Source organism: Thunnus maccoyii, chromosome 14 (genome assembly GCF_910596095.1).
Source record: "Thunnus maccoyii chromosome 14, fThuMac1.1, whole genome shotgun sequence".
Classification (NCBI taxonomy): Eukaryota; Metazoa; Chordata; class Actinopteri; order Scombriformes; family Scombridae; genus Thunnus; species Thunnus maccoyii.
The window spans coordinates 10635467-10657234 of record NC_056546.1 but is presented as its reverse complement, the minus strand read 5'-3'; positions in this window follow the sequence as shown (position 1 = coordinate 10657234).

The following is a 21768-nucleotide window of genomic DNA, read 5'->3' as shown; positions in this document are numbered from 1 at the left end:
GGGGGGGGTTGTTGAGGGGGGGTGGAGGCGGAGCTGATGTGAGCAGGTGCACCACCTTGAGACGGGGGGAAAAAAAATATTGGTTTCCGGCGGTGCTGAGCAGTAACGCGTTAAATTATGGAGGCTACATTGGTTGGACTGTTTGTTGCTGGCAAAAACAAATAAAATAAGATAACGGGTCTTAAAGGTATGAACAGGTGCACTGCATCACCTCCAGAGGTAAAAACAGCATGGTCTCTAAAAGGGTTACTGTTTGATTTGTGAGTGAAATGTCATCATGAGATAAGTAATATGTTCATTATTATGCATTAATGGCTAACTTTTAGGCCACTCTGTAGTCAACCAAATTACTTGAAACAATCTATCAATTCATCGATTAAATCACAACCATTTTGATGATTGGTTAATTAGTTCATCAAGCAAAAAATGTCACACAACACTTGCTGGTTCCAGGGTCTCAAATGTGAGGATTTGCTGCTTATCTTTGCTTTATATCGTTTTAAATTAAACATTTTATGATATTGGACAAAACAAACAATTTGAATCAATATGTAATCTTGAGTTCTGGGAAATTGTGATGAACTTTTTCACAATTTTTGACATTTTATGGACTAAACTGTGAATTTTTATTTTAATACTGTGAACGTTTGCACATTCTCAGTCAATATCTTGTAAAATTCAACGGCTCTTTTAACATAGAATATATTTTTACTCTTTTTCTCTTACTTTGTATAGGTACTTCTGTTTTCTTTTACCTTCTATTTTTTGACTGTTATGCAACACAACACCAAGGCAAATTCTTTGTATGTGCAGACCTTCTTGGCAATGAACCCGTTTATTTTCTCTATAATTCTCATCTTTACCCAGACACTAAAGTTTACTTCCTCTGTGAACGCATCCTCCACTATTTGTATTTTATCAAAAGAAATAACATAACTGGAGACCAATTTGTTGCCCTTGCTCAGTCAAAGGAGCCAACTTGATATCTGAGAGTGATGAAAATGCAGTTTTGCAAGTTTAAATCCAAAAGAAAATAAGTAATAAGATGTTCATGTAGTCCTTCTATATGAAGACATATTTTTGTCCCACTACATGATCACAGTTTGTCAAAGTTTACATATGTGGCTGCCTTTAGTTTGTGATAGATCACTTTTTCAATTAAATTGACACTTTAAAGGCAATTTGCCAGCAAAAACAGTGCACAAAATGAGGTAGGCATTTGATGAACGTAACAGGTTCCTGTCTTGGCGGACAGGTTTTAAGTCCAAGTACTCTCCTAACATGACTGGCACATTTATCTGAAACTTACAGTACAACTTGCAGTGCCTTGATGAATAAACACCAACATTATGTGTGGCAAGGCCTGTTTAACCAGTAAGTTGCAGTTTACAATAAACAGGTTGTTCCATCTATTCACACTTGACTGGTCCGTTCCGTCACTGACAGCTAAGTTTTAAAAAAAATCAGATCGGCTTATGGCTGCAGTGGTCATCACAGTTTATCTGCAGCTTTATTCAGCATTTAATTCTCATATATCTTCCTGAGGTAAATTTTTATCTCTTTTTTTATTAGGAATGTCTTTTCCAGTCTACAGTGCAGCAGAGCTGGAGACATTTGGGTTGTAAGTTTCCTGTATGTCATCCAACAGAAGAGAACAGCAAATCTATGGCACAGAGAAACATTGCAGTGCTTCTCCCTGTCCAGAAAAATGACAGCCTGTTTCATAATTTTTTGGAGAAGGATGTTCAATCCGGAGCGCACCCAGGGGACTCAAAGGAGCTTCAAGAGGTCCCAAAAACACAATGAACAAGTTAATCTCACCAACAACAGCTTAAATGGGAAGTAAATGTGATCATTTGTAGGGGAGGTAGTCATAAATAAACAAAATCAATAATATATTAGCATACCAGAACACACTAATCACAAGTAATCAGATGTTTCACTCTGCTGCTGTAAAATCATATCGAACAATTTTTTTTAAATCCTCTCAGATGTGGGTCACTGGGACAAAAACCTTTATCAAACGTCTGTCATGGGAGCCTTGACATGAAAAAGTTTGGGCATCTCTGGTTGCCTGAGCGAGTCTGCGAGGCCCATTTGCATCGCCTAAACCTGTCCCAGTAAACTAATTGGCGTTACTAATAGATGGCTGGATGAACTGCATCCCTGTATGGTAATGAATTCACACGATCCGGTGTCATAGCTGAAGGACTTGTTAAAATGCAAATGAATGATGACCCTGTTATGTGTCTATCAATTTGGGGATCCATGTTACCAGCGCAGCACAATGAGCCCCTTGTTCATGCACGAATATACAATTAGGCCCACAGGCAGAAACAATTCAACATTAGGCCGGCACAGAAAATTGGATTTAAGGGCAGACTTTCAAAACTATTAGCTAATTTGAGCAATAAATATAAAATAGTATAACCATATTTAGGGTAATTGCAGATTTCACTGATTATTAGGCTAATAAATAAAAATTTAAGAATAATTATTTCTCAGTGTGCAGGAAGATGTGATGTCACATATCTCTTTTGTAGCTCTTACAGGCTCAGATAGCCTTGAATGCATTGAAATCTATGTGTGGATGTTTGTCTCTGTATCTGAACAACTCAAGAGATTCCTCTGCAATTTTCTAAACTTCTTTCGCCGCTCCTGTATTTCCCTTTCTGATCCACTTTTCTTTTTTTTTTTCCACTGACAGATGCCAGAACACATACAGCCCAGTGTGTGTTTATTGTCAGTGTATGAGCCAAAAAAGCAGAGCCAGCCTGATGTTTTTTGAGTCATATATATACTACTAGTTCACCCTCCCTGCAGCTCAAAAGTTTGTCAAAGCAGAGGAAAGACTGCAAAAAAGAATGAGCTTATATTCACATGCCCACCGCAAAAGAAACAACATTTTTGTTTAGGGTTTCAGTCTCTTTTTTGTATTTAACACTGATATGAAATTAAATGCACCTATCCACAAATAGTCAGGTATATTTAGAGGGAATCAGTCAGGATGTCCTCAAATCTTGTTATGATTTACAGCAGTTTACATTCTCACAGTATTTATTTTAAAATGTTTAAATTCACCAATTAAGTTAACAGTGTACATTTATAAGTTGCATGTAGCCCCAGTGTGTGTATGTGGTTTTACTGTAATGTACATACAGTATTATGTTTAGCTGGTTTTCTACTTTCTGCCTCTGGAGGTCGCTGTAGATCCCATGTTTTACACTATGATGCCCTTTCTCAGTTTAATGATGAAGCTTTATTAATAACATTTTCATCAAAAATGTGTTGGAAAAGCATATACATAGAGGAGAGTGAATAAAACATACAACAAAAACATTGTTAAGTGGAGGTGTAAAATGCATGGAATTAAACAACTAGTAACACTCAAATGAAAGAAATATTCAGAATCAAAAACAGGGTGAAAAAAGGACAATTATGTGTATTAAAGTACAGTATATGAAAATGAAAAAGGAATAAAGAATGTACTATAAGAAGACAGACAGATTTTTAAACAATTTCTTCACATTTACCTGACTAACAGTTGTAATTGTGCTGCTTTTTGTGCCACAGTTAACTTGCTTTTTATATCTATTCATTGTATTTATGGTACATATTTCACCCAAAAGTATGTGATACTAATATTCAGGATAGTCCTGAGTAAGACCTTTTTTTTGTCTGAAGCACAGAATAAGCATTTTATTAATCTGGCAGAAGGAGTGATTCAGAAAAACCTCTGGCCATTGCTGAGACATTACGACTGTATGCTTCACAGGTTCCACCTTTCCTTGCCAGCATTAATTATATTTTGCTTGTCAAAGGGTTTTCATACTCAAAGGCATTGAACACAGACAACTGTTAGAAAGCAACTCTTCAGCACCTCTGAAAAGGGATTCTGATGATGATCATTATTTTTCTCCACTGAAATGCAACATAAATTGCGTCTCAGAATGCTATACGGGAGATTTCCTTAACATTTTAAATACACAACAGTCTGTTACAACCAGTATGCTTGATGTAAAGCTTTGACATTTCATTAAGTTACAATTAAACTTCTTCAGCTCTTCTAATTGTTTCTTTGGAAACATAAAAATTGTTACAACTGTTGTGGTAAAATTGGTGATCAAGATGTTAAATGCTCATTTGCACTCATTGTGTGTTGCTCTGAATGAATAAGAGCTAACTCTTTCAAATGAAAATGTTAATTTGCAGAGATATCCTGTGTAGTGTATTGTTTAGCTTGGCTACAAAGCCGCAGGGGGGCAAAGTAATGAAATATACCCATAACAAGCAGCTCACAAGGGCAACCGAGAATGCAGAATCCAAGATCATTATCTCGTTTTCTTTGAGAATTTCTTACAGATATGATAACAGAATATGATTTGAGATCAGTGGACCTCTATTGAACACTGAAATGAGGAGAAAGTACTCCACAATGCAGACTTCTTAAGAGGGAATCTTCAGCTTAGGGATGCCCAAATAACCCTTGCTTCCTTTCTGCTTGTAGAGCTCTGGTGTTTTGTGTCAGCCTGAGACCACTTGGTAAACATCTTGTCCATCCATCCATTCATCTATCCATAGAAGTCTTTCTAACTTGAGCCATAAAGTGTGTCCCACAGCTTATTTATGCCCGTAATAGAGGCATGCAAGAGGGGAGACACTGGCTGGCTGACAGAGAAAGAGGAAGGGAAGGGGAGGGCAGACAGATGTTTGAATCTCAGCCCTGGGGCCGATGAGATTAATCCATCCTCCAAGGCAGAGACAGAAACAGAGAGAGAGAGAGAGAGAGAGAGAGAGAGATGGAAGCAATGTCTATTAGTACAATTGGCTGGCCTCTTTCCTCTCTCCATCCCAGACATCCCTCTCCTTTTTTCTTGCCGAGTTGAGCAACATATCCAAACCTATTATAGATCCAAACACCCTGAATGCCCCTGGATTAAGCTGCCACTGTGAAGAAGAGACCGTCCAGTAAATCCTTCAGTTTAGAAGAGAATCAGTATGTTACAGGTAAAATAACAATAACTATACATACACATTGTGTGCACACCTCTCCTCTCAAGTGTGGCTGTGAAAATCTCACATTGATAGTGTTTTGTATAGAAACAATGTGGAGATTTATAGGCTGCATGGCTATAAAAGATGCTTCATCAGTTGGTGGATAAATATTCTCATATCATGTGGTTCATCCCAGGTGGGTGTTTTTTTTAAAGTTCTTTTATGAGATTAATTGTTTTGCATTCAGTATATTTTGATTTTAAATGTCAAATTTCTGACACAAAGCTGGAGGTGTTTAAAACTTTTTCTGCAGGAGTTTTTCATAGATTTAGCATAATCTCACACACCTGCCTGGCATAGAGAGAGATCCAAAGAAAGAAGAAAGTTGGCGAAAACATAAATGAATATCCACATACACCACATGACAACTCAAACTACAAACTCAGCGTTCCCTAAGCAAACTCCACTACCATGGAAAAACACAAAACCAGCACAAACTTTTTGTCTGTCAGAACCTCTAAAAAATATTCAAGCAACTTTTTTTTCAGCTGACTGTGGGAGGAAGTCCGTCCATATAGTTTAATGATCTGATCATCTGGACCAGTGAGGCTGCTGTTGTAGGCGGTCTGGAATGCAGCCATTTTGACTGAGTGTAAAATATTCATGAACTATCAATGGTAGCCCATCTGACTGGCTGGGGAACAGCTGCTGGGTCTCTGTGCCTCTAGAGGTGCAGCATCTGTCCATCTGAGCAAAGTGAATATGTGTTTGTGTGAGCGCATGCTTTATATGTGTGTTTCTGTGTGTGCATGTGTGCCTTTCTAGACATGCATGTGTTTATGAGAGCACACATCTTAATGCATGTGTGTGTGCATATCTCAGAGGGACTAGACATCAGGAGAAACAACTGTGTATTTAACTTGCTTATCTCCAGATGGTGGAGGATCATTTTAGAAATGATCAAAAAACAAGTCTCAGTTTTATCAGGATCTGTGCTTGTCAATCAAATATCATTCTTACACACACACACACACACACACACACACGCACACACACACACACACACAAACACAGGGTGAGCAGCACCACAGCAGTTGGCTCTGCTGTGTGTGTGATGTGTTAAAGTGAATGCGTCTTTTGTACATCAGAGGTCTCTGCCATTCTATATGTATCTGTTTGTGTGTCAGTATCAGCACATCACAGCTTAACCGTTTGTGTGTGTGTGTGTGTGTGTGTGTGTGTGTGTGTGTGTGTGTGTGTGTGTGTGTGTGTGTGTGTGTGTGTGGGCTGTTCGCACCGTGCGTGTGAAGCTCACAGAGAGCTGTGCAGCTTTGGCTGTGGCTGTATGATGGACATCTGGAAGCTAAATTGGTTAATGGCGCCTCCAAGCCAACAGCCAGCCGGCCGCCCTCTCACTGAGCTGAGAGAGAGAGTGTGTATGTGTGTGTGTGTGTGTTTGTGTGTGTGTGTGTGTGTGTGTGTGTGTGTGTGTGTATGTGTGCGCACGCGCGTGCATGGTGGGGGAGACTCTACATCTGGCCAGACAAACACCCCTGCTGGACATTTGGGGACTTTTCCCTTGCAGTTTATTAATTTATTTATTTTTTGTCATCTTCAGAGTAATTTGTGTGTGTGTATTTACAGGAAAACTGCTGCATTTGAAATCATAAAGAAGCATCACATTTTGCTTTGATCACCACACTACAATCCATTGTTGCTCACAACAGTTGCACTAGCTTTACAGCAGACTGACATTCACAGCACTTCTTGTTTTGAGGAACTTCAATGCTTAATGTCAGCTTTCACTGTAACTCACAAGCCCAGAGCTCACTAAAGAAACTTCTTTTTATTAACATTATTATTTTACACTTGTATAAACAGCATACAAACTAATAACAAAAAATACATATACAAAATAAACAAATATCAGACATAAACAAGACTAAAGCCGACAGCCATGCCAGCAGTTCTGTGAGGCTCTATTTAGATAAATGTGAATGTGAGGTGAATCCTAACATCAGCATGCTAAAATGCTGTTAATGACCATGCTAACATTGTTTACAGTGTTCACCATCTTAGTTCAGTGTGTTTTTTGACCTGATGATGGCTCTAAAGGAAAAGTCAGAGGATCATTTAAGGTATTACAGTTCATTCTGAGTGGAACATGAATGTCTGAATGTCTGTCATAAATTAATTTCATAGTAATCCATCAAGTAGATTATGAGATATGTATGACACAAAGTCTGCCAGCTAACTTTACAAGCAACAGGACCAACACACATCAAGACAGCAAAGACTGCATTCGGCATAGGAACCATAATTCTTCCCAGCCTGGCTCATCCACAACTGACAGAATCACCAGCTAACAAAGCAGCACAACTAACTTGTCCAAGGCACTCTCTCCCTTCATGGAGTGGTAACATTAACTGGGCATAGCATAGCGAAACAGTGTACATGGCATGTAAACTAATTTCTTTCCTAACCTGGCACCGTTATCCTACACAGATCACGTACATATACTTTGAATTGGCCTTAAACATAGCAATACACGTGGAGAGGAAACTCAAAGCTCCTACTTTACGTACTTTCTTTGTTTCACACGTGTGTTCATGCCTGCAGAACATACAGAGGTGGAACAAAGAAACATAAACACAGTCCCCATCCAGATATAAAAAGCAAGTTAACTGTGGGCCTTTAATTCACAAGAGTGAATGCTGCTAACCTCCACTATTTAGAACTCCAAAACCCTGTAACCTTTACTAGCTATTGATATGGTAATTTCGGTTGTAGTTATTAATTTAATTATTAATCAGAGTTCCAAATTGATAATTTATTTGATGAGATTAAATAATAAATTGGCTATCAATTTTCCCTTTTTTGAAGGGTGGTGCCACGAGGTGAATTTAATGCAAGTTAAATTCTATTATTTAATATAGACATTGATTGTTTCTGATAGCCTCTTACACTGTTGCTCCTACATCTTTTGGTGCCCCGTGTGAGGCATAGTACTCTTTGCAATAATTCATAATTGTGCAATATTCATTTTAGCATAATGTTGGCCAATAACAAATTTTTAGATTCAACATCACTAGTCTGCCACATGAGTAGATGTCCAGCTGCCCTTACTAACAAATGAATTGTGTTGAGAATTTATTTATTCATCAAATTTAGCTAAAGCAATTTGACATTTGAGTTACTGATGACTTCCACTTTAATTTTAGTGTTACATTAAGAGCTTGCTATTGCTGCTAGCCATTCAAGTTGAACCTACTTTGTAGGAATTGTAAGAATTTTGGTTCAGCATTCGAATACCACATATTCAATGAAATCTAGTCAATCTGTCAGAATGGGCTGTTAATTCAAGTTCACCCCTATTTAATTAAGACACAGGATGCCACCAGCCCTATGAAATAGAGAGAGCTTGTACCTGGCTGTTACTGCCATGCATTCAAGCCTGGGTAAGAAACAGAGCCTGAGATAGAGCCACAGCATGCTATCAGCCCTGTGAAACATAGAAGTTACATACTTAGCTGCCATGTGTTCCAGCCTGACTCAACTTTAAGGGACAGGAAAGAGATAGACTCGCTACTGAATGACAGGTATTATGCGCAGACTGCATCCAAAGCTCTGTTGTTAAGATGCTTGCTTCTAAACTTCCATAGGCAAACCAGCCTTGCCTTTCAGAGCAAAGCAGCCCTAGAAAAAGAGGTAGAATCCCTTAGAGTACAAAATGCTTGTCTCCCCCATGAAGTTCAGACAGCTAAAAAGAAAGCAATGCACAGAGGACCTGCACTCAGTAGAGTTAGATCTAGCTAAGGACATTGTACATTTTGATCCAGACAACAGTAATCACAACACTGACAATTACTCAAGGGAACTAGACCACAATCTAATTGATTTGGCCCATGCAACCCACAGGGAGAAAGTTAAACTTGTTTGGAAGACCAGCTCTAAAGCTGTCCATAAGTTTAATCAATCACAACCTGCCAGTGTCAGCAATGACTACAACAAGCTCTGTCAAGCACTAATAGAAGAATTCTCTTCTACTGCTGACAAAACCACATCAATGGTTGCAACCCTCCAAATAAAATTTTCGCATCGTGAGCATCCCAGTGAGTACTACAAACATTCAAAGCATGTTTACTTTCAGGGCAAGAATGTACCAGGCTTAGAAAAAAACTCCACCTTCAGTCCTCCATGTGTACACAATCACATAGTACTTATGTCAAGGTAACGCCTCAATGCACGAGATAAGGGAGAAGATACAGGTAGCTTGAGAAACTGTTGTCACCTCCAAAGCAAGGGGGAAAACAACTGATTCTGCCAGCTCAAACACTAAAGCATCACACAGATCTACTGCCTCAAAAGATCAACCTCACAACAACTCAAAAGAGGTTGACTAAAGGCCACATGGGGACACTGAGCATAACCACCATGCCCACCAACTGCATCAAGATAGGCTTTCACACAATAAAAGCAGTAGAAGGCCATGCTCAGACATTCTGGCCCAGAAGCATGACCAGACATATATGACCACAGTTCAGAACATGGTCATAATCCATCAGAAAGTGACGGCACCTCTGAATGCCTCTCTGCCTTAAACTTAAAGCACAAGCGCTCCAGAGCTCACTCCTCATGGTCATAGCTAACAACACAGTCCACCCCTGTACTGATAGTAAGACAGACTAGCTCAGGGTGCCTTATTTTTCTTGCAGACTCAGACACCACTGTCCAACTTTGCAAGTACACTTGGATCAACTCCTTGTCAATAAGACCACTATTGTAAAACACTAGCTCAGGACACCCCATTATGACCTTACAGTTCTAGTCATACACATGCCCAACACATGCTTAGGACATTACTATAATGTCAAACAGAAATATACCCATTAGGACTTTGAGATTTTGGAAATGTGCTGACACCCTTCCATAACAGCACCTGCCTGAAGGACAAAATTGTAAAGCCTGCCAAGATCAGACCAACACACACTAATGGACACTCTAGAAATGGCCTAATCATTGTATGTACCACTCTCTCTGCATCTCACCTCAAGAAATTTACATCACTAACATTCCTGTTCTCACTAACCCCGATGAATATGCCATTACCATATGTCACTGTCATTGTTGTTTATCTGGATTTTGTTTTTGTAACTTGATGACTGTTCGTGCTTAGCCAAGATAGATAGTGCTGACAAATGCCCAGTTGGTTAATGAACTGCCCAGATGTTACAAGCTTGAATGAAATGACTACAGATATTTCTTCTGGATAAGCCACCAGACGAATGGCTTTTCCAGAAGAGATATTTCTTCTTCCAGCGCCACCAGCTGGTGGAAAAGTCAATTGTACCAAATTACATGGCAATTCATTAAATCATTGTTGAGATATTTCTATTTGGACAAAAGTGCTGCTAGCTCGGCTAAAATTAAAACATGAATTAATTAATTACAACAAAGACAATGTAAAATCATGAATTGATTAAGAAGAAATACTAGAACTTCATGATCATATACAGTGTACATATACAGTATATACTATATGTTTAAAATTACTGTATATATATTAAAAAAAAAAGATAAAGCAACCCAGATGACAGTCAAAGATGTCACATCTCTATTTAGTTTGGAGCACACTGTTGACCTCATGGGCATATCTGAGTAGAAAGTAAAAGGAGATGGAGACTGATAATAACATCAGCCCAATAGCGGAGGCAGCCAAGAAGGTCAAGAAAGAGAAGAAGAGGGTAAGGACATGGCAAAATAAAATGTATAACAAATCAGAACAAGGTTGTGAGATGTGCTCACTTTTATAAAGTAGCAAGAACACGGAGGACCCATATCTGCCATCACATAATCATTCATTACAGCAATAATAGAGCATACCTCTTTGTAATATGATAGTGATGTAAGGCATTCAGTTAAGTACCCATAATCAATGTAAAAAGTGTCCTCGGGAGTATTATAAAATTTAAGGTGTGCATAATACAAAAATGATTTTCTCACATTCATAAACACATATCAAAATAAACATCAGGAAAACAATATAACTGCTCTGCTAGGACTGTGAATACCACAAAAGCTGCCATAGCAACCGCTAGCAGTGCTTTATGGGACTGCTTGACTGAAACTACTTGCAGTATGAAACGCTACACAGCTCTTGCATATCAGGTGTTCCTTGATGATTACTAAGACAAGCTGCAGCTGTGTGGAGCTGCATAGCCACAATGTCCACTGTTCAGGAAGTAAGCAAACAAAAATAGTTTATGTGTATTTTGAATTTTGTATTACATGCTTTGAAAAGAGCTGTTTTGAATATTGCTTTTACCTCATACATTGTTTTATTCAGTTTTTGTTTCAACTAATTTGCAGTTCATGATATGCTATCCTGCTAGGACATAATTACAAAAACCAGATCTTCAAAAGCTAATTATGGAAATGTTCATGCTTACTACAGCTGCTAGATCTGTACAGGCAGAATACACAGACAAACAATGAAAGAGAGGGAACACTAACATGGACAGAGCTTTAAATAAATACAGCCACAGCAGAGGCATTACAGCCATGTCCAGGCCAGGAGTGCACAAACAGCAGTGTGATCTCCTCAAATCTTTATTGTGAGATCTCAGAGATCATGTTGAAATGAAAAAAGCAACTGTAGCCTCTGTTCTATCTATCTGTGTGCCTGCCTGTCTCTCTCTCTCTCTCCTCAGTCCAGATGTCAGAGGAACTAGCCAACAGCTGCGGCAGGAAATTAGCCCCCAGGCAGCGAAAGGGCTAATACACTTACACACAGAGGAGAGAGACCAAAACAAAACATCCAGACACACACACACACACATACAAAGATGAACTCAGAAGAAAGCAAGTGGATGGCAGAAACTGTGCAGAGGATGATGCAAAAAGTTTACTGCATTTTTCTTGAGACCAAATCAAATTCTTTGTGTGTGTTTGTTTGCAAGTGAACATGTTGCTCTATGTTGTTGCACATTTATAAGCATACTCACAATAAACATACCCATGCAATGCAATACTTTTGTATGTCTGTGACAGTATTTGTCCATCTTTTTTCTCCCAGATTAATCCATTTTGTTTAAAATGTGTGTGTATGGCCGACGGTCTGCCAGCCTGCCAGCCTGTCTGCCACAGCGCCAGCCCCCGAGCCAGCGGGAACATTTGCCTTGTGGCTCCAATTCCCAGGAATGCCTAACCTGCGCCAGCTGTTGAGAACATGTTACCTGTGCCAACAATGCGCCGACTCTGCCCACCACATCAGCTGCTGCTCTGTCTCCATCTGGGTGCGAGATTGGATTTGTGTGTGTGTTTGTTTGTCTGTAGCTAACTGTATCTACCTCTTCGCACATCTGTATTTGTGATTGGATCTATGTGCATGAATGCTCAGCCTCTCTCATGTGTACAGTGTGCATGGTGCCAGTGTGTATTATGAATGTATGGATGTTCCTAATATTGTGTGGACTGTATGTGTGTGCGCGCGCCAGCTCTTGTGTGTGTATGTGTGTCTCCATCTGTGTGTGCTGGGCCTCCCTTGCTTGCATCTGGAGCAGCATTGAAGAGGCTTTCCAACAAGGCCAGTGGCAGCCAGCCTGCCAAACAGCCCAGATGTTAGTTCTGTAAGCCTGAGGCTAAATGGAGGGAGCCACACACTCATTATTCAGGACTAGTAAATTGCAACTGCTTTTTTGCAGAAGAGAAAAGGAGAGACAGCAAGAAAGAATAAAAGAGGAGGAGTAAGAGAAAGTGATAGACGTATGGAAAGAGAGAAAGATGAGAGGAATGTCGTTTGATGTGATTGTTACAATAAGCCTCTTCACAGAGCTCAGCGGCAATGATAATAAATAAACCAGACTAAATGCCACTTTGATGAATTACCTGTCTCAAGCAAGTTTCAAGCCTTTGCAAGTTGATTTTCACACAGAACAGATGTGAACTGAAACCAGTGGCTCCCTGGAAGGTGGGAAATTAATCTAAAACCTTATGACATGCTTTGAAGATTGTTTGGGGAAAGAATCATTCTGGTGAATTGTAATCTGGGACTAAACTCATCAGGTCCCAGTTACAGACCAAACCAGGTTTAATTTTGACCTGCTGTACTTGAAAGTATTGTAATCTGAGGTGTTCACAGTTTTCCTGTGCAATGAAAGATTGCTATCAACATTTGGGGGATGCTAACTTTCAATTTAACGTCAAAACAAAATGTTGGCTCCTTGACAACTTTGTGATCGCCTGAACACGGCACAATGTTTATTGCTTCATCTGACTATATTTTAGCAATGTCATTGTGTTCCCAGATCTCAGCAATTACTTCGGTGAGTACAATTTTATCATAATCAATAGAAATGGTAGTCAACATTATGAAAATAAGACCTAAGATGTAATAAATTTAAGGTTAAGAAATGGGCTAAGACATATAAAACTACCAGAACGCTTCTTTAAACTTGAATTGAAAGATTTCTGTGATCACTTGGGTCAGTGGAAACAAGCTATAAACACAACATGTACAGTACAACTTATAAACTTATTATCTTATAAAACTGATATAGGGAATGTGTTAGAAAACAGTTGCCTATGTACTCATCCAGCAGACATGGAGTAACATTAGCATTCATTTGAAGTCATGTTTCTGGTGACCTGACAAATGTTAAGTCCAATACTTCACGCTCCTTTTAGCTCTGTTTAGGTCTTCACCAACTGCTTTTAGCTGCTCAATGCTCAACTATAGAAAAAGGCTGATAACATCTGCGTTCTGTGTCTGGAAATGAGGTTGATGACAGCAGTGAGAGTGAACCAAAACAGTAAATTTGTGAGCTGTAAAACCAAAGCAATGAGCTGAAAGACACTAAAATCCTCCATGTAGCCGAGGGGAGCTGCAGAGTCAGGTGATAATTCTCTGTTCTGTAGGTTCATCACTATCAATGACAATTTTCACATTACAAGTATTTGATCCATTGTTACTATCATTGAAAATATTGATTAATGCAGTTTGAAGGTTAGTTCACTTTACATTGACAAACACTTTCACACTTATACACACAGTAAGGTCATCTACAGTATATACACTACATTCGTGTTTGCTTTTGAAATCATAATTTCTGCATTGAGGCAGTTAAATTTGCGTACTGTACTAAGACATTGAAATGAAGGAAATACTATCATAAATCTACATTGAAGAATTAGGTTACTGTGAGGTCATCCTCTGCTCTGTCTGTGTCCTCTAAATCCACTGTTTTCCAAATGTCAACATTTGTCCAAAATGTTTTTTTTTTTGGTAAACAGGAGAGCAGTTTTGGAAATAAAAACACAACATGTTCATTCACCATCAAACAGTAGGACACAATTAGCTTGATCATCTGGACGGCTGTAGCTGTGACGTTGGGGCAGATTTGGCTGTGTGTGTGTGTACACGTGTGTCCATGTGTGCATGTGTGTGTTTGTGTGTACACACTATGGTAACCACAGAGGTGGCATCTGCCAGTGCGCTTTAGCTCTGTTTGTGAGATCCATGTGTGTGGACTTCCACAGGGCTTAGAGAACGTCCTCTCCCCCCCATATGGTGAGCTGTCACTGGGACAACACGGTGCAGCCCTCCCCTGTGCAGGACCTCCAGCCAGCCATCAGACTAACTGAGTAAACAACAACTGGACATGGGGTGATGATGTTGTATTTGTTAGTATATTTTTTGAGTTGGATATTATCTCCTAAAACCTGTGATGAAAGACCACAGATGACATCGGTATAATCTATTTCTCACGTGAATTACCTCGGTCATATGTCAGTATTTATGCATCAGTGATATCCCAAAATCTGTTTATCGTTTTTTGAAAACAACAAAATCCATTCTCACAGATCCAATCAAAACAGATTTGATTTCTAAATCATTTCACAGGGGTTAAACCTTTATGACTGATAGGCGTCAGATGTTACTGATACAAGTGAGCTGGATTTAAATGGTGTAACAATGTTAAGGATATTATGTTTTTTTCTGTTGAGAAAAGAAAAGAAAAATGGTCGTAGCTTCTCCACGTTAGTCTGCACTGACAAGTTTCTATCAAACACAGGCTATGACACATTTGGGAAATGCAAATTGCTGAGAGAAAAACATAACTGAGAGACAGCTCCTCCCATGACAGATATCCCTCTCACATCTGCTTCTCTCTTCCTGCAGACAGATGTTACACAGCAGTTTGTTCTGAAAAGGAGAAGACGATTTCTCCTGAGCCTCCCCGAGGAGTGAGTAGCCTGGGGAAAATCACATTTACACATAAAGTGTTAATGTGTCTCTGTGAGCAAGTGTGTGTGTGTGTGTGTGTAGACAAAAAAGAGACAGACGTTGGGAGAGAAAGCGAGAGAGCGAGAGATCTATGTCTTACAAAGGAAGTAAAGGAGGCACAGACCAGAAATAGGAAGTGGCAGGACTGGAAACAGAGGGCCCTCGGGGGCCATCAATAGCTTTAGAAGTGGATATGTATGTGTGTTTGTGTGTGTGGGAGGGGGGTTACTGCTGCTCTATCCTCTGGCTGTTCTCAAACTGTGTGTGTTTTTGATGTTGATCTCACCCAGTTGTTGGCAAGCCAAACACAGTCTGTGCACCCAGATGTTGACAGATGTGCTGTCTAAAATCTACCCTCCTCTAAAGCTTGCACACACACAATGACACACACAGGAGAAATAGTGACACACATTCTTCCTGCACCCCCCTCTGGAGACAATCCTTCTGGCTTGCATTAGACATTCAACAAATTCCACAATAGTTCCTAAAAACCAACCTCAGCCCCAGTGGAGAGCTGCCATGTTCCTAAGGGACCGCTGTCCACTGCTCTGTTCCAGATGTTCTATAAATAACTAAAACACACAGAATTCGCTTCATCCAGATGTGCTTACTTCACAGGCTGGAATCACAGTGGAAGAGAGAGAGAGAGAGAGATAGGCAAACAGCTGGAAACCTCAGAAGAACCAGAACTATCGCAGCTCTCCCTAGTGGTCTGGAGTGGTTCATGCAGCAAGGAAGTCGGAGACTGATTGGGGTGGTTTGGTGTGGAGGGTCATTTAGTTGTCACCAGACAGGTTAAGGTGGATTTCAGCAGTTGTTTTTCATCTTATCCCAACCTGTCTTATCCTGTCCTGTCCTATTCCCATCCTATCCTATACAGTATTATCCTGTCCTGTCGTATCCTACCGTGTCCTGTCCAATTCTATCTGACCCTGTCCTATCTTATCATGTGACCATAATCTACTACAGCAGACCACATGACTTGTTGAAAAAAATGACCGAATTAGTATTTCTAGAGAGAAGTTGAAGCTTTTTGAATGGGAGCCACTCGGAGGCATTTTTTTGGAGCCAGCATCTAGCAGCTGTTGGTGGCTTTGCTCTTTAAGGTACTTCTGCTTTGGTTTCAGCTTCCAGCTGTGATAGATGCCACTTGGCAGTAGACTAAACATATGATGGCTTATTTGAATATTGTGGCCAACAAAACTACCAGTTATACAGCAGGTAGGTGTTCACATGCGTTCCAATATACCAACACAATTCGGTTAAAAGAGGAAGTTACTATAATAGTATAATTTACCTGCCTCCTTCTCAAAATAATAACATAAATGGTCTATCAAAGGTGTCTGCCAGTACTTTCAATGTGCACATATCAAAACACTCATACACACATAAACATTAGTCATTTAGTTTATATTGTCCAAAGACACTTTGACATGTGACCAGAGGGAGTCACGGATCGAAACAACATTTTTATATTATTATATCCCATTATGTCCCATTAGTTTTTGCATACATAGTTTAATACTTATGCAGATTTATGTTGTGGGACGTCAAGAAAGGAGGGTTAAAAGGTAAAAAAAAATCGGGGACAAAACAAAGAACAAGGTGCCCAAATAGGCAAATGAATTATTTTTCTGCAGCCTATGAAAACAAGATTTTGTGCCGCTTGGGAGAACATCTTATTTCTAATCTTTTGTCCATACGTGAATGTATTTTGTGCATCTTGTGTATATATACAGTATGTGTGTTGCAGAGTTCAGGCATATGTCAAGGTCACACCTCAGCAATGGCAGCGCTCCTCTGGAACAAAAACAGATCAAAGTTCTCCCCTCCCTCTCTCTCTGTCATCCTCCCACTGCTTCATTGACTCGACCACTGAGCAGAATCTACATTGATGGCACCCAGTGGAACTTCAGCATGCAGCTGGAAGAGCAGCGAGAGACGAGGTGTGTGTGTGTGTGTGAGAGAGAGAGAGAGACAGAGGATTCATATGCATGTTCATGTCACACAGTCCAGAGTCTGGAGATGTTTGTGTCACTGAAGGCTGAAGGTAGGATGGTAGTTCTGGCTGCTCCCACTGCCTCATGCAGGAAACATCTGTCTACAAATACAGAGAAACGCACACCTACTATTTACTCAAAACATTATCCATATATGACAATAACACACATCAGATAATAAAACACAACATAACAAAGTGTATAAACCACCTCATCTAATTTCTCTCAGTTTGACAGAGTGCAGCCAGCCTGTAAACAAACTGAAATCTGCAGTCTCATTCTTACAGGCACTGCCAAGAGCTTATGACGTTAGAAAGCGTCAGAACAAACCTGAGCAGTAAATCAACAGTCTTTGCTTTGTGGCTCAGCTCTCTTTTTTATCACCGTGGTGCAAAATGACTCCCACATTACTGCAGCAGCTGCCGCTAAGCAGCGGTCAATCACATAATTGCTTTTCCCCTCACTCGTAAATAATCCTGCTGTCACATGCTATCAGAGATACTGGAAATACAACTTGCCGATGTAGACTGTACAAGAACTTCCTCTTGGGCCATTGTTGCAAGTAGCATCAGAAATAATCATTTTCATGTACAAGTTTCCAAGCTGACATGTTTTACTGAACTGTGAACTCTTTTCAGCTTGATATATTTGTATTGTATTCGATGTATTTAGTTTCAACTTTATTTTCCTCCATGTTTCAGAGTCAGAAGCAATTGAATGAATTGGTTTCATACTTTGGACTTGAATACTGTGTAATAGGAGCTTCTAATGTGCATTTGGGTAAGTGTAATGCAATGCAGTTACAGTATGTATGTGTAAAAATGTTCATTTTGCTGCTCTTAATTGACATCAGATCCCATACAATAGTGATTCAACCTCATAATTGGCAGGAAATGTGTTGTTTGTATCCCTGACTCTTCTGTAAAAAAAAAACTGTATAGTTTATAGGAATTTATAGCAATAGACATCATGACTGATCAGACAAAGAAAAAGACTATAGCGTTCAGTCCAAGTCCAGCTTCCTCAGCAATAAATCTGAGGAAAAAGAAAGATTGGAATTGCATTCCAAAGTTGAAAAGTACTCCAAGAGATGCAGATGTGACTCTTTTTTTGACTAATGTTTTATTAACTGCATTCCCTATGCACATACAGTATGTATGTAATATTAAGCTGGGCAAGTGCTTAAAATGAAGTATACAGTAAGTTTAAAATGTCAGTTTTTTAAAGACAGTTGGTTATTTGGGAATTGTACACAGTCAAACAGATAGGTGTTGGATAGCTAATGTAAATAATGTATATATTTATCTTAGTTTATTTAATTATTGGTATATTGCAAGCTGTCACTGCCTTTTTCAGAAAGTATTTTTACTTATGTCTGTGCCTTAATAACAGACAGTAGAGAGAGATGACAGGAAATAAGGAAGAGAGAGAGAAGCCACAAAAGTCCCGGGTCAAACTCGAACCGGATACACTGCAGTTCATGGTTGACATCTCAACCCTCAAGACATGGAGGCACCTAAATATCACTTGCTTTTGGCAATATATTTTATTCTAATTGTTTGGTTGTGGCCAGTAACTGTAATAAATATGCAACAATAACCTAAACATTAAACATTTGTTAGTAGCTAGACTGTTTTAAAACCAGTGGAAAATTCAGTTTGAAATCCAATAACTTCTTAACACTAAAGGTGATGCCATAATCAAGAAAAACAAGAAAATTGCAGATTATCCCTTTAATGACGAGGTTATTGCAGTAGTATGTAAAGTTAATCAGAATCTGCATTCGCTCTTCTGGCCTCAAATCCTTCATTTTAGGGCAGAGCAGCTGCACATTGCAGAGCAACCTGAGAAACCAGACTGCTCCAACCTGGGGGTAGAGGCATATGTGTAAGGGGGGCTGGGCGTAGAGGACAATTTGAGTGTGTGTTTTGTCTGTGTTTGTGTTTTTTTTTTTTTTTGAGGGAGGGTCGGGGGAGTGCAACCTGTCTGCACATGAGCAGAAGGTATGAACATATACACACAGGTGCACATACAGTACACAAACACACACTTTGCATATGTGAATATATGAACATTATGCATGGATATAAGCACATAAATAAGCAAACAAAGACACGCAGACACGTACAGTACACACACACACACACACACACACCAACACACTCGCTAACCAAGGTCTAACCTCCAAACCTAACCTTATCTTCCTGCCTGCATGCAGCAAGCAAGCTGAACACACTCACGGTGCTGAAGTGCATTGACATATTTTTACACTAAGCTATCATCTTCACATATTGGGGACAAAACAACAGGAACACTTTACAGTATGGTGCAGTCAAATAGCAGAGATTAAATGTTGAAATTTATGAAGGTAGTTTGCAAAGTTGTATTTGAATACACTTGGCGTTCCTGTTATTTTGTCCACCCCCTGTACTTGATAGCATTATACATTGGAGTCACTCTAACTGAGATGTTAGAGTAGTACATATATCTAAATCTAATATCTTTGGTGATAAAATATCAGCAAGTGACAAAATGTGAACAAGAATGTAATTATTTTCTGAACACTGTTAGACTGTAATTGTGGTGATGGTTTCAGGCAATGCATATGATTACATGACAGCACAATATTATGTTTCTGTAGTAAACTAAATCAAAGGGAGATTTATTCTACACAATTCTGAAGCAATAAGAACATAACTTGACTTAATAATTTGACTTTATAGGCTAGCGACTGCTTTTTCAGTTTGCTTTTTAATATTTTATTTTGCTTTTTCAAAATTAAACATTGAGTGCATTTAGTGCGCTGGTTATGTGCATATAAACACCATATCCTGCTTTTTAGAAACCTGGATATGCTACTGTACCTGGAGTACTCCAATAGAAACCAGGACACTGTGGCATGTAAACACCTGATCCAGGTTTCTAAACATCCTCTGTTGGTAGGGAAATGAGTGGCTGAGTTTCAACTTGACACAGATGATCAGACATCTAGATACTGTTAGAATCGTGCAAACAGGGATATGAGTAACCAGGTTTCTCACGTTCCATGTAAATATCATATCCTGAATATGATCAAAACCAGGATAAGACCCAAAAGCGGATACTAACACGAATGTTAACACACTCATTTACATGCAAAACAACAACACAAAGTGTATAGTGCACCTAATGCAACTCGGGTAGGGAGGAAAAACAAGACAAAACTAATTAAAAAGAAACATTTAGATGAAAATAACAGTACAACAGTTGAGAGGTACTGGGACCATTCATGGGGAGTTTGATTGATTATATTGTTTACATGATGAAATTTGATTTACACACAGGCACAGTCAATATGCTTGAGAGGGATGTCTTTCATTATAGGCAATAAAAGCCACATGTTGTAAAAGGTTTTACTTTTCTTTCTCAGCCAATATGTAATTTTCTCTAGTTTTATGGAATTATTCATTTCTGCAACCAAAAACTGTCACGGGGTCTTTTGATTTCCAATTTAGTGTTTTTGTGGCAATGATTAATAATGTTTCTGTTAGCTTAACAGCATTGCCATGACTTCTGGAAGCTGCTTTAAATATATATATAAATTTCATCTGGTCATCTGGTACTCTGCAGACTACATTTCACACCTGAGTGCAAAATAGGTGACCCAGAACAGAACAGAGCAGAGCAGAGCCATGCTGGACCATACTGGCTCCCAAGCTGTCCTGCTGTACAGCACACCTTCAACACCGTGGCTGCAGCTGCTCTGTCCTGTCTCGTGTGTGCATATGTGTATGTGCGTGTGTGTCTGTTCTTGTGTGTACGTATTCCTCTGCACGGGGTCTGTCTGACCGCAGCTGTCCCTACCTCTATGCGGGTCTCCAGGGCGAGGCTGACCTCTCTCCTGAAGCCACTTCAAAGGGACCAGGGATAGGCTAAAGGGGCTCGGGGTGCCGGGCCGGCCAGCACGGCTGCTGCTTCCCTGGGCTTTGGGAGCTGGGGAGCTGGGGCTGGAGTTAAGGTAGGGGGGGGTGGAGGGGCGGAGTGGGGTTGGGTGTGTTGCAGTAGGTGAAGGGACATAGGGGGGTCTGGGGTATGTGTGTGGCAGGAGGGCAGAGACAGGAGGCATGGGAACGGGGGTAGGGATGTTATTATAGACCAAGAGCTGGAAGTTTAGCTTAGTGTGTGTGTGTGTGTGTGTGTGTGTGTGTGTGTGTGTGTGTGTGTGTGTGTTTTTGCCGTTCAACCTGGACAGACCTTCTGCGCTCTGGTGTCACCTCGGAGTGTAAGGGGCGCGTGATTCACTCTGCAGCGCACCATCTCACCCACAGGGAGTCAGGGGTCCAGCTTGGTAAGGACTGATGGCACAATGTGCCAGGGGGGCCACCGTTGAATGGGGGTCCCAATGGAAAAGAGAGATTACAGGCCATACATACACACACACACACACACACTCATACAGAAACCATAACAGGAACACCTGACACAATCATGCAATTCACGTTAACAAGC